This window comes from Phacochoerus africanus, chromosome 3 (genome assembly GCF_016906955.1).
Source record: "Phacochoerus africanus isolate WHEZ1 chromosome 3, ROS_Pafr_v1, whole genome shotgun sequence".
Lineage (NCBI taxonomy): Eukaryota > Metazoa > Chordata > Mammalia > Artiodactyla > Suidae > Phacochoerus > Phacochoerus africanus.
The window spans coordinates 182,068,928-182,083,485 of record NC_062546.1 but is presented as its reverse complement, the minus strand read 5'-3'; the positions used below and the strand labels follow the sequence as shown (position 1 = coordinate 182,083,485).

The 14,558-nt window shown below is 33.3% G+C and overlaps 1 long non-coding RNA gene across 1 annotated transcript in view; it reads right to left on the bottom strand.

Moving 5' to 3' along the window:
- Positions 1-761: 761 nt before the first annotated feature.
- Positions 762-14,558, bottom strand: part of LOC125123514 (uncharacterized) — a 131,524-nt gene continuing 117,727 nt past the window's right edge. The window contains exon 3 of the long non-coding RNA XR_007134084.1: positions 762-893. This is a non-coding gene — a long non-coding RNA (uncharacterized LOC125123514). The remainder of the gene's footprint in view (positions 894-14,558) is intronic.

Here is a 14,558-nt window from a genome sequence, read left to right as displayed (position 1 = left end):
ATTGTTGGACACAGTGAGTATATATTTAAAATTAATTATAAAATATAGAGAATATGGGTTATTACTAAATAATTATAAACTAAAATAGTTCATTAAAATATTCTACTTTTATTTATTTATTTTTATTATTAAAAAAATCTTTTTTTTTTTTCGCTCTTTTTGCCTTTTCTAGGGCCACTCCTGTGGCATATGGAGGTTCCCAGGCGAGGGGTCTAATTGGAGCTGTAGCCGCAAGCCTACGCCAGAGCCACAGCAACGCCAGAGCCACAGCAACGCCAGATCCTTAGCCCCCTGAGCAAGGCCAGGGATCGAACCCGCAATCTCATGGTTCCTAGTCGGATTCATTAACCACTGAGCCACAACGGGAACTCCTCTACTTTTATTTTTGCCAAAATTTTGCTTTTTCCTACATTTAGCCATTTTGCCTTTAAAAAGCTCAATTTATTTACATTGGATGGTTATTCTAAGGGATGCAGACTCCAAATTTTGCATAACAGTACTAGATACTTGAGTAATCTAAATTAGCATACATTTATCTCCTTTACTATTTCTTCATTTACATATGTGATAAGTGTAATGCTTTCATTATATGATGTGATATGATATATAATGATAAATATAGCATAATATATTCTAGTATAATATTAAGAACAGAAATTTACATAGGAGGAAAGAAAAGAAAACTAAAGTGGAAATAGAAAATAGTTTTAGGGCAAATATTAAAGTTGTTAGTCTGGTCAAAAATGTTAAACAAAAGAGATCCTACCTGATGAGTCGAAATTCACCTCATTGCTAGGACTTGGACCTACATCGATGGACACAATTGGTAAGAGCTTCCGAAAATCCCACAGTTTTACTACTCCACAGGCGTCACAGGATGCTATCATGTAACCCTTTAAAATATTAAAAAAAGAATATATATATACATATATATATACTGCATTTATACATATATATAGTAACTCAGACAAAAAAAGAATCTGTGCTCCAATTTTATTACATCCACATGAATATACTCCTCTAAACTAAAATGTATTCATTATACCTTTGTCTTGGATATAAAAGGGAATCCTATTCTCAGTTTTGGAAGATGATTTTTCAGGAAATCATTTTTTTTTGTCTGAATATATCTGGTCATACTTTATTTTCTTTTATTTTTCTTTCCATGTAAAACATTTATTTTTTTTTATTTTTTTTTTATAACATTTTTTTCCTACTGTACAGCAAGGGGATCAAGTTATCCTTACGTTCATACATTTTTTTTCCCCCACCCTTTGTTCTGTTGCAATGTGAGTATCTAGACATAGTTCTCAATGCTACTCAGCAGGATCTCCTTGTAAATCTATTCCAAGTTGTGTCTGATCACCCCAAACTCCCGATCCCTCCCACTCTCTCCTCCTCCCATCAATAAGGCAGCCACAAGTCTATTTACCAAGTCCATGATTTTCTTAGGAAATCATTTTGATGTTTTTAATTATATGAGAAGATATAATAAATATACACAGTCATGTAATCTATATATACACATCATCACATATATATGCAATCTACATATGAAAACTGTATATGTAAAAACATTGCACTAAAAGTGCACCTCATTTTGTAAGCTTTTAGTTAGTTTCAATAATATACAACTCAGACTAAATTAAAAAGACAGGTAGGGAAACAAATGGACAGGAAAGAAGAAGTTTCATCATAGTGGGTAGAATTACTGGGGCAAGGTTAAATTGAAGGCAAGGAAGCAGTTCTTCTTGTGGTCTATTAGAAAAAACTATTATAAATATTTGGGGTATTTTTGTAACATGTACTGGGATAAGGAAGGTAGTAATTGGATAAAGGGAATGGAAAACAAAAGGAGGAGTGCGTAGATTTAAAAGCGTTATGGAAACGGCACAGATATTTTCTCAGTATAGAAGACCAGTTAGGGTGCATCAGTTTTGAGTTCAAAGTCCGTCTACAGCCTTCTTGCAGGCCTCTCAGGAGGTATCTTTGGCATCTACCTCATGTCAGAGACGGATGTGGTGATGAGTAAGAGGTACTTTTCCTATCCTCAACTCGTAACTCATTCTCATCATTTTGTCATTTAATGTCGATGTCTAAATGACAAACTGAATATGGGTGCTGACCATATCAGGTTCCTGTGTAATGTTTATGAAAAGTCATTATACTATTTCCAATTTGATATACAGTTTCCCTTTTAGATCCAGCTTAATTTTTTAAATATCTACTCAAAAATCATCCTCGCATTACTTTCTCTTAAATATTCTAAAATGTTAAAGATAACTTAATATACAATTTTCTCTTTTTGAACTAGCTCACATAACTTTTTTTTTTCTCATTTACTCTTTGATTTCTATCATAACTGTAGAAAATACGCAGATTGTACTATAGTTCAAGTGGACTTTTTATTTTTTCCCTAAACATATCAGTAACATGACAGATGCCGTTAGCTTTAAAATTCTATAACTGTTGTCACTGGTAAAGCAATACAATAACTTTTCCCAACCTAATAAGTGGGATATTTAATCTTTTTTTATGACTTAAAAAGGAGAACTTGGAATGTTTTCAAATATGTAAACATGTATTGTAAGAATTATGAGGAATCAGTGAATTTAATTTTTAAAAAAGAAGAGTTTTCAGGATTATTGGAAATATTAATGTGATAAATTATAAAGAATTCTCTCTAGATCTAAGAGCTTTCAAACGTATTTCAAAAGTGACAGAATGGAATATTTTTTCAGCTTTAAGAACAGAATAAATTTTAATCAGAATTTAATTTGGATGCACTTCTCATCAAAGGCAGGTTACAGATTTTATGTCCTTTCCTTGTTTAGATTCTATAAAACAAAGACAATCTTAAAATGTGCTTTATACCACTGAATATTAAAATTTGAGGAAATGTACTAAAAATACAAAACAGTCCATCATATTTTGAGTGAAAATTAGTATTTTAATGGCTTTAATACTTTTACATTTAATTTTTACTGCTGTCAAATAACCAATGTGTTTGATAATACAATGTGTTTGATAATATTAAAATAATAATACTCAATATTTATTAAGGGTCTTAATGACTCAAGTACTTTGCTAACTGACTTATTAATAAATAGTACACAGTATTTTAAACAACTTCGAATACCTAACATCATTTAGCCAGACTTTTTCATTGCCCAAGGACTTAAAATTCATGATAAAGTACACATTATGGTAAAACAAATATAGCAATTTATAAAGTGGTAAAACTAAGCTTGATAATTGAGAGATGCTTCGTATCTATATTTTGAGTTAGAAAGGCAAATTCAGTACTAATCATAGTGGATGGAGCATAATAGAACTAAAAAAAGAAATTGTTAAACCAATAGATGATGAATGCCTCACAGGGTTTTACCAGGAAATTTTATTTTAGTGCAAGTACTTCCATCGCAATCTTAGGGTAAATATGAATTTTAACACTAATGGTTCTGAATTAATTAGATAAAAGAAAGAGAGAAAGATGTAGAGAATTCAGAAAGCAAAACTTGGAATATCAATTTCTGTGTCACTTCTCCCTCAATCTTGGGTGAACTGGAGGGCCATCTGCCATTCTTCTTCTATAGGGCAGAAGAAGATACTAAAATATTAGTTATCTAAACCACACAGTCTGTGTTTTGAAGGATCTGAGGATAGAGGGTGTAGAAAAGGGATTCACCGACAACCTGGGGAAAAAGTAAATATTGTGGTTAGAACTTATGTAAGAAAACAAAGACTAGCTATAGTTAGGTATGCAACTAAAAAAGTAAGATTCCAAAGAAAATTTTTTTTTCCGAAGGAAATGGAATCTTGTGACAATTTTAAAGAATGCAAAAACTCAAAAGAGTTTTGGGAAACTCTCTAAAACATAATTCTGGTTATGTTATTGGCACTAGCACTAATGCTGAGAAAGGTAATAAAGATGGTTGCATAGGAGTTCCTACTGTGGCCCAGTGGAAATGAACCTGACGAGCATCCATGAGGACATGTGTTCGACCCCTGGCCTTGCTCAGTTGTTTAAAGACCCAGCGTTGCTGTGAGCTGTGGTATAGGCTGGCAGCTACAACTCCAATTTGATCCCTAGCCTGGGAACTTCCATATGCTGCAGGTGCAACCCTAAAAAGACAAAGAAAAAAAAAGATGGTTGCATAGAAAGCTCTCAAAGAAGTTCAGACTCAGACAAATGGCTGTCTTTGTGACACTGAATCCCCAGACTTAGTTTAGATCCTGCAACATGTTTGACATTTGATCTTGAATAAATCATAGGATAAATGAATATAAGGGGAAGAGAGGAATCACTGTTGGCTGTGTGTAACTTTAAAGGATTTCTTTTCCATATGTAGACATGTTAAAAGAGCTGAAGCTCAGAAAAAAAAAATTGTGTTTTGTTTTGTTTTGTGTTTTGTGATCACAGGCTCAAATAATAAAACAAATGGAATTTAGCAAAATGTACAAAGGATACAGCTGAGATGAATGTGAATAGTCACAACTCCTGACTGACCTCCTGAGCCTTCCCATCACCAAGTTAAAGAGCCTATACTGAGAAAGTCCATACAGACATGAAGTTAATAAGTTAGAGCAGAACAACTTGAAACTAAACCAGATTAATCTAGGCTGCTGTAAATATACTGGAGAAATATTTAGCAGTACTTATCAAGGATCACAAAAGTGGTCAACTTTTGAAATTTTTAAGGCAACTTCTGAAATTTTTATAAAATTTAAAAAATGATATGATCAAAAAATTAAATTAGCACTATGCATACATAAAAATGGAAGCAAGTGAAATTTGTAATAATCTAACATGGAAGAAAAAATCTTGTACTGTTGTGGACAGAGAAAACTCTCAGAGGTATCTTTTGTGCGAAGAATACCAACAGTGGCAGAAGGAAAAGCAGATAACTGCTTTGTATCTGCAGAGTTTCCAAGTATATTTATATATTATAAAACAAAGAATGAAAATGATAAAACTGGGATGCTAATGAGGTCATTTAGAATTTAAATGAATTAAAAGACTATTTTCATAAACCAATAGCATTCTTTCACATAAACATAATTTATGACTTTGTATAGTTTTCAAAAACAGATTTTTTGGGCATTGCCATAGTTTGGGGTTAAGATACTATTTTTCAGGTAGCATAAGAAATTTCATAGGGTAATAAAATATTCTATATGACATTCCTTATATCTTTATATTGTATAAGAGGAAAAAATAAAGAGAATCTTGATTTATTATAGAAAACACAGGTTCAATTTGATTGTACTTTGAACTTTCATCCTGATGAATATGCTAAATCAGCTGAAAGTAGTTTCTTGATTCAACTCACTAATGTTCTATAAATGCTACATATATGTGTACATGTGCACACATACATATGTATGACATATATATACATATGTAACATGCATGTATATATATTTATAGATATCTTTATTTTTCCCATCTTATTTTCGAAAGCCAATATACAGAACATCTAAATAAGCAAAATATTGTTATATCCAAGGCATTACTTCTGCTGCAAAGCTTCTTCAAGGCTGACTAATAGGACATATATAATGTTCTCAAAGAGTTATACAGCATAATAAAAAATTCAATGATTGATTATATATCAACTATGCACATGAGAATGATGTAAACTCGGTAAGTGTAAGTACTTTTGCTTAGCAGTGCATTCCCATGACCTTGAATAGTGCATTGTAAATGTTCAATAAATAATTGCTGTGTGAATAAATAAATACCCTAGATGAATTATTATGAAACCACAAAAGTAACAATTAAAGAAACAATGTAAGACACGGAAAAGTTTATGCTAAACCCTGGTGGTTCTGCAGATTAAAACTATGCAACACATATTTATAACAATTGAATAAGGAGATATGTTTATAAAAAGCTACCCTATATTTTTTGGAGACAGTTTTAAATTCACAGCAAAATTAAAGGGAAAGTACAATATTATCTACTTAAAACCTGTCTCTGCACACACATAACCTCCCCTATTTATAACATGCTGCACCAGAGTTGCACATGTTAATGATTGATGAGCCTACATTGACACATCATAATCACCCTAAGTCCATAACTTATATTATGATTCACTCTTGTTGCTTTTCATTGAGTTTAGACAAATATATAATGACATACATCCATCACTATGGTATCATAAAGAGTATTTTTCCTGCCCTAAATATCCTCTGTACTCATCCATTCCCCCACACCACACCCTGCCCAATCCCTGGCAATCACTCATCATTTTACTGTCTCCATAGTTTGCCTTTTCCAGAATGTCATATAGATGGAATCATACAGTACGTAGCCATTTCAGATTGGCTTCTTTCACTTCATAATATGCATTTAAGTTCCTGTCATGTCTTTTCATATCTTGATAGCTCATTTCTTTTTTTAAAAACTGAAATATAGTTGAAGCACAATATTATGTTAATTTCTGGTGAACTACAATGTGATTTTACATTTATACACATTATGAAATGATCATCATGATAAGTTGAGTAACAATCTGTCTCCATAGAAAGTATTACAATATTAACTGATCATATTACTTATGCTGTATATCACATACCTATGGCTTATTTGTTTTATAATTGGAAGTCTGTACCACTAGCTCCCTTCATCTATTTGGCCTAACCCCTACAACTCCCTTCCCTCTGCAAATTACCTATATGTTTTCTGTATCTATGAGTCTGTTTTCATTTTGCTTTGTTTGTTTTTTACATTCCACATATAAGTGAGATCATACTGTACTTATCTTTCTATGTCTGACTTATTTCACTTAGTATAATACACTCTACATCTCTCCATGCTGTTGCAAATGGCAAGACAAGATTTTTTTGTGGATGAGTAATATTCCATTGTGTGTGTGTGTGTGTGTGTGTGTTTGTTTGTGTGTGTGTGTGACATATTCCTTATCCACTGACCTCTCCATGGACACTTAGGTTGTCTCCATGCATAGCTATTGCAAATAATGGTACATGAACCTCACTGATTTTCAATGCCAGACATTCTGTGGACTCATCTTATTGGTGCAGAACCCTAGACTGAGAGCCCAGTGTTAAAGAGAGAGATCTTTGTGATTTGTCATTTGTCAGAGAGGATCTCTATGATTGTGATATTGCTCCCATTTGTGGGTTGCTAACTGGGGTATTGGGTTTTGACTATATTGTGTCTCTGCGCCTCAGACCTGTCTGATTGTGGCTTCTTCTTTTTATCTTTAGTCATTAATAATGTTTTATACTAGTCCTCTGGTCATTTTCATAGATAGATAATCTCTAGGTAGTTGTAATTTTCTGCCCATGGAGGAGGTGAGTTTGGAGTATTCCTATTCAATTACTTTGGAAGATTCATTCAGTTTTTTTTTTTTTTTAGAGCTGAATCATATTTTATTGTCTGTTTATATTACAGTTTATTTATCCATATACCTACTGAAGTATAAATTGGTTGTTTCCAAGTTTTGGCAATTATGAATAAAACAGCTATAACATTTGTGTGCAGGTTTTTGTGCTTTCATTTTTTTGGGTAAGTACCAAGGAATATGATTGCTGGATAGTGTGGTAAGATTATGTTTAGTTTTTTAAAAGCCCACCAAGAAATCTTTCAAAGCGGTCATAGCATTTGGCATTCCCACTAAGCAAAAAATGAGAGTTCCTCTTTTTCCATATCCTCACAACCATTTGGTCTGTTTGTATTTCATATTTTGGCCATTCTAATTGCTATGTGGTGTATCTCATTGTTATTTTAATTTACATTTTCTTCATTATATATGATGTGAAGCATCTTTCCATTTGCTTACTTGCCATCTGTATATTTTCTTTAGTGCGGTGTTTGTTAAGGTCTTTGATCCTTTTTTTTTTTTTAAATTGGATTTGTTTTCTTGTTGCTGAGTTTTGAGAGCTCTTATATATTTGTAACTCCTTTCTCCCAGTAAGTGGCTTTTCTTCCATTCTTTTGACACTGTTTTTTCAGAGCATGTTTTATTCTTTAATGAAATCTAGTTCATCAATTAATATTTCATGGATCATGCCTTTGGCATTGTATCAAAAAAAGGTAATGCCATACCCTAGGTCATGCCATAACCTAAGTCATGGGTTTTCTTATATGTTACCTTATAGGCATTTTACAGTTTTGTATTTAGGTCTGTGATTTATTTTGAGTTATTTATGTGAAAGGTGTGACATAATTGAGTCTTTCTATCCATAATATGGAGTATCTCTTTATTAATTTAGTTCTTCTTTTATTTAATTCATCAATATTTTATAGTTTCCCTCATATAGATCTTATATAAATATATATATGCAGACATACATATATATATACATATGAAAACTATATATATAGTTTCATTTTCAGGAGTGCTAATATAAATAGTATTATGTTTTAAAATTTAAATTCCAGGAGTTCCTGCTGTGGCACAATGGGTTAAGAATCTGCAATGGCCTCTCCTCATACTCTACTAAAAAGAAGCTTTATGTATATATTTTTTCATGATGGGTAAAGAGATCTAAAGTTAATAAAGACGGCAATAGTTGGAAATAAATTTATCTGAGTGCATTAAAATACTTTTAAATAAGTATGAGTCTCAAAGATGTTAATGAAAAACTAATACTTATTAAAGAAAAAGAAATTAAACAAACCAGTCTAAAATGACTTGTAAAAAATAAGAAAATTGAAATAGTTATCACTGAAAATAAAAGGCTCAGTAGATAGGAAATAATTCAGAATAGACAAAGTTGAAAAGAGAGTTAGTGAATTGGAAGAGTGTACTGGGATATTCAGAGAGATTGCAGTTGTAGAGATAAGAAGATGAAAGCATGCAGGCCATTAAGAGACATGTGGGAGTACAAAGCACTGTATTCCATTCTATGTCTAGTAACTATTATAAAAATAAAAGAATGCAGACAGGCAGAAGAGAATTATTTAAATGTATAAGAGCTGAAACTTACCCAAAATTGAAGAAAGATATATATTAAAAATCACAGTACACTCCAAGTATTGAGCATGATACATAAAATTAAAATGTATCTAGAAACAATGTAATGAAAGTGTGGAGGATTATGACTAAGAAAAATTATTTACAATAGAAAAATTATAGAATATTTATAAAAGAAAGACAAATTGATAACAAAACTAGATATTAGAACTAATGGACACTAACACCCACACTGTATGGGAAAATAAGAAATTCAAACTAAATTTGTTTACTTAACAAAATATGACTCTGGTATAAGTGCTTTTTTAAGATATTCAGACTATAAAAGTTCAACTCTAAGTATCTTATGGAAAGAATTATTAATAATTATATTTTATTGTAATTATTAATAGTTACATTGTCAGATGATATAAAGGTCAGCACAGATATTGAAAAATCAAGCCATTTTAACCAAAATTATTTATTTATTTATTTATTTATTTTTTTGTCTTTTTGCCATTTCTTGGGCCACTTCCGTGGCATATGGAGGTTCCCAGGCTAGGGGTCGGATCGGAGCCGTAGCCACCAGCCTATGCCAGAGCCACAGCAACGTGGGATCTGAGCCGCGTCTGCAACCTACACCACAGCTCACGGCAACACCAGATCGTTAACCCACTGAACAACTGCAGGGACCGAACCTGCAACTTCATGGTTCCTAGTCAGATTCGTTAACCACTGCGCCACGATGGGAACTCCTTAATCAAAATTAGTAAATTGTTTCATATAAAAAACAAAATTCTGAAGTTCCTGCTGTGGCACAAAGGGATTGGGGGCATCTCTGGAACTCTGGGACCAGGTTCAATCCCCAGCCTCACACAATGGGTTAAGGATCTGGTGTTGCTGCAGCTGCAGTGTAGGTTGCAACTGTTGCTCAGATCTGATCCCTGGCCTAGGAACTCCATATGCTGCAGGGCAGCCAAAAGAAAAAAAAGAAAATGCCTAAAGCAAATCCTAACGTAACTATCCTAATCCAATCAGATCTTAATCTTAGTCTCAATTGAAAAAAAAAAGGAAAAGAAAAACAAAACAGGAAATAAATTTTTCAAAATTGAAGAAAAAATAATGGAAATCACAATAAATTGTGATAGTAATAATATGACTAACTATATAAATGATTATGCATACACACAAAAACCAGCTATACTTAAAAATAAACGTAGTAGGCAACAAAAATGTTTAGGATAAAAAGAAAGAATACCATCTTCTGTAAATTACAAAGGAAACATTAAAACAAGAACAATGACAAAAATAAACTACTCAGAGTGAAAATAAATTATTTTAATTATTAAATATTAATTAACAGGAAGCTGGTTAAAGTAATATTAATATAAGAAAAGAAATTTAATTGAAGAAATCTATTACTAGAGCTCATTCAGATCAAGTAATTTTTCTAAAATTATCTAGGTAGAATGATTTTATGTGAGGATTCAAGCATAGGTCGGATTGACTTCAAGTTCTGAGATTTTTTTTATTTTTTATTTTTTTATTTTTAGTTATTTTTTAAAATAGTTATTTTCTCAATACAATTTTTTTGCTACTGTACAGAATGCACACATGGCATATGGAGGTTCCTAAGCTAGGGGTCGAATCAGACCTGTAGCTGCTGGCCTACACCATAGCCAGAGCACAGCAGTGCCAGATCTGAGCCTTGTCTGTGACCTATACCACAGTTCATGGCAATACTGGATCCTTAACCCACTGAAGGAGGCTAAGGATTGAACCCACATCCTCATGGATACTAGTCAGATTCATTTCCAGTGAGCCACAATGGGAATTCCCAAGGTCTGAGACTTTACCCAATATATATAATATGGTGTAATATATCACAAATGTTTAGTTGAATATATTCTCCCATTAGGATATATTTAAACAAGTCCATAACTTGGATCAATATTTGTCACAAACATAATTCTCACAATATTACTTATGAGATAGTAGAAATATAAGAAAAAATAATTGTTTATTAGAAAGATGGACACACAGATACACATGTATATATACATATTTTTATATAGAGATATAATAGTAACATACAATTACATAACTAAATTATTACTTTAACTATTATAGTGTCATTCCCCCCCCCTTTTTTTTTCCTGCCTTTTTAGGGCTACACCCACAGCATATGGATGTTCCCAGGCTAGGGGTCGAATTGGAGCTATATCTGCTGGCCATAGCAACGTCAGAACAAAGTCATGTCTGCAACCTACACCACAGCTCATGGCAACACTGGATCCTTAACCCACTGAGAAAGGCCAGGGATCGAACCCGCATCCTCATAGATGCTAGTCAGATTTGTTTCTGCTGAGCCATGACGGGAACTCTGATTTCCAAAGATCATTAATATAAGAGGAAACATACATATGTAGTCCAATGAAAGTAGCAGCAAACAAAATTGTTTACACTTATACATATATAAAAATGCATATGCTGAAAATAAGATTGGTGGGAACTAAATAAGACATCATTATCTTTATGTGATAGGATGATTTATTCTATTTTATCATTCCTTTTCACATTTTCAAAGTTCCTAATTCCTGGAATTAGCATCTATTAATTGTTATCATCAGACACATATTTTTGAATAAATAATTAAAATAAATCATCATACAGAAATATCTGTCACGTGATCTACTTTTCATTTTCTAAATATCTACTATGTTAAATAGGCAAGAGAGAGGGGTCATCAAGCAAATGGCAGAAACATTAAGCCCTTGAAACATCAGCTGCTTTCAATATGTGAAGGTAATGACCTGCAACTTGGTATTAGGTATAACTACAATAAAATGTTTAGGCTCATTAGAAGGAAAATTAGTATTTCAAACATTTTTAGTACTAATACATTAGTGTGTCTCTCAGGACAGGCTTGTGCAGCATTAAACATTAGCTCATTACACTATTTTCTTGGCACCTTAATGGCATGAATAAGCCAAAGAGATTATGGAATTAGAATGGAAAGAGAAGATAAACATTGGGAATGCTCAAGGAGTGTGAGGCTAAATAAGGAAAGAATATAAAGCTCTGAAATGTTGTAGATAAGATTGCTGCTGGCAATAAATACTTCTTCCCTATGCTCCCATCAATCTGTTAGGCATTAATAACTTGAATCACCAATCATGCCCTAGGAAGACAGGAGCTGGACATCTCAAACAATTGCTTAGCATCTAGACTATACAACACGGAACTACATAATCACAATCACTTGTTCGCAGTGATTTACATTTATTATCTTATTTAATCCTTCATTTCTATGGTTAAGTATACCATCAGATTATTCAGATGAGAAAACTGAAGCTTAAAATATTATACAATTTCCCCAAAGGCATTTTGTTAGCAAAATATAGATCTAGGATTCAAATCTAGCCAATATGACCCAAGTACTCAAGTTCTTAAACTCTTAACAAGGGAAAAGTTTGCACATCTTGACCTAGATGCTTTGGGAAATGGAAGCCCAAGAAGTCTCACTTCCAGCATAAAGAGCATGGTCTGTTATGGAGGTGGAACACTCTGAAAGAACTAAGAGTACTATATCAGAATAACAACAAATATGTTATTAGCAAAGAACAAATTGAGCAAGCAGGTGTTCTTTTACAAGGCAGGAGAATAAATAGAAATAGATGAAGGCAACTGATGTATACAAAGAACAAATATTTACCAAACTGTGCTATATCCCTAGTGTGGGACTAGGATCAAGAGGCACAATAGATATAAGCTCAAAAGAAGCTTAGACTTAATTGTTGGAGAGAGGAGTAATCAAGCAAGTACGGTACAGAGTTAAAGGCTAGAAGTAAGTGAAGGGCTGTTTACAGTATGGATCGACCACCCAACCCAAACCTGTGGTAATAGAGAAGGTTTCTTCTAGGAAGGCAACTCGAGGATAGATCTGTTAAGTGAATGCAGCTTTCTAGAAACAGTGACATTTTAAATACGTGAAGATTATGAAGAGATATTAGTGGAGAGAAAGTGGGAGGCCATTGCTAGTATTGAAAACAGTACAATGTCAGAGCACAAAATAGAAATTAACTTATTTCACTAGGGGGAATATGGTGAATTTATGATGAGGTTAATAATGTGTAAAAATTCTGAAGAGTTCTTGGAGCTCACACTGAGACATATGAAATTTATATATGATAAAAAAAAGTTGTTACGTGTTTTGAACACAAGTACTGGTATGTTAAAAAGAATGAAGGCTGGCAGTGTCAGTGAGTTAAGCTGGTATTAAGCACAAAATTGTATCTCTGAGACCATGAAAAACAAGTAAACATGAGTATCCTGTGGTTTTCTAGTTTGTGTCCTAAGTCTAAGCAAGAGTTTGAACCTAGGAAAATCTGACTGGACCAGGAGGAAACCTATTACTTGATTCATCAAAGAAATATTGATTGAGCCCACTAGGTATTAGGTACTGATTTAAGCGGTGATAAACAGGAATGAACAAAACAGAGTCCTGGACTTATGGAACTTGCATACTTCTGGAGCGAATCAGACAATAAATTAAATACATCAGAAAAATATGTGGCACATTAAATGTGAATAGGATCTATGGAGAAGAAAAAACTGTATGCCACAGGCACAGCCCTGCCATGGGTGCTTCTCTAAAAAGCAAAAAAAAAAAAAAAAAAACCCAAAAAACAAAACAACCAACCAAACGAACAAAAAAACCAACTATAGACAAGGAATATCTAGCAGAGAGTGTTAAAAATGTAAACAGCCTGGTCAAGAAGAGTCTCACTAGGAATGTGACCCTTGAGTTAAGGATTTGAGGGGCCAGGCTGTGCTGTAAAACTTGAGGGAGAGAGGAAACGAGAAGAGTGAGATCAAAGTACACTAGGCAGAAGAACTGAAAATAAATAGGTTAGTGTAGCTGGACTTCAATGTCCTTGATTCTTCATAAAATCAGGAGAAAAGCAAAAATAAAAACAAAACTGGGCTATGTCTTTAAATGGATTGACTAGGGCTGCATTTGGAGATCAGTTGGAGGTGATAAAAGCTGTCTTTATTTTTAACTATCCACAGAACATCTCTATTTGGATATTTTATAGATACCATAAGTCAGCATATTCAAAGCCAAGTTCACCTTTCCATCAAACTTAATCTTTGTTATACTTTTTCACTTCAGTAAAAGATTTCATACTCCATGGAATTACAAGAGCTCATTATTCTATTCTCCATCTCTCTTCTCTCCAATCCCATCTAATTGAAGATGACTTAAACCTCTCCACAAATCCCTCATTTCAGGTCCTTCTCATGTCATGCACAGACACATGTAGTGAACTCCTTGCCTTCAGCCATGTAATTTTGCAGTTCGTGTTCACAGCTGATTCTCAGCCAGGGTGATTTTGCCTCCCAGAGGACAGTTGGCAACATCTAGAGACATTTTTGATTGTCATAACTGGGACACCTACCAACTGGCACTCAGTAGAGTCCAGGGATGCTGATTAACATCTTACAGTACACAGGGTAACCCCATCCCCACCCTGGGGTTTATGATATTGCCTGGCCCCTAATATCAATAATGCCATGGTTCACAAACTAATGACAGAATAATATTTCTGAGTCCCTCCTTGACCTGCC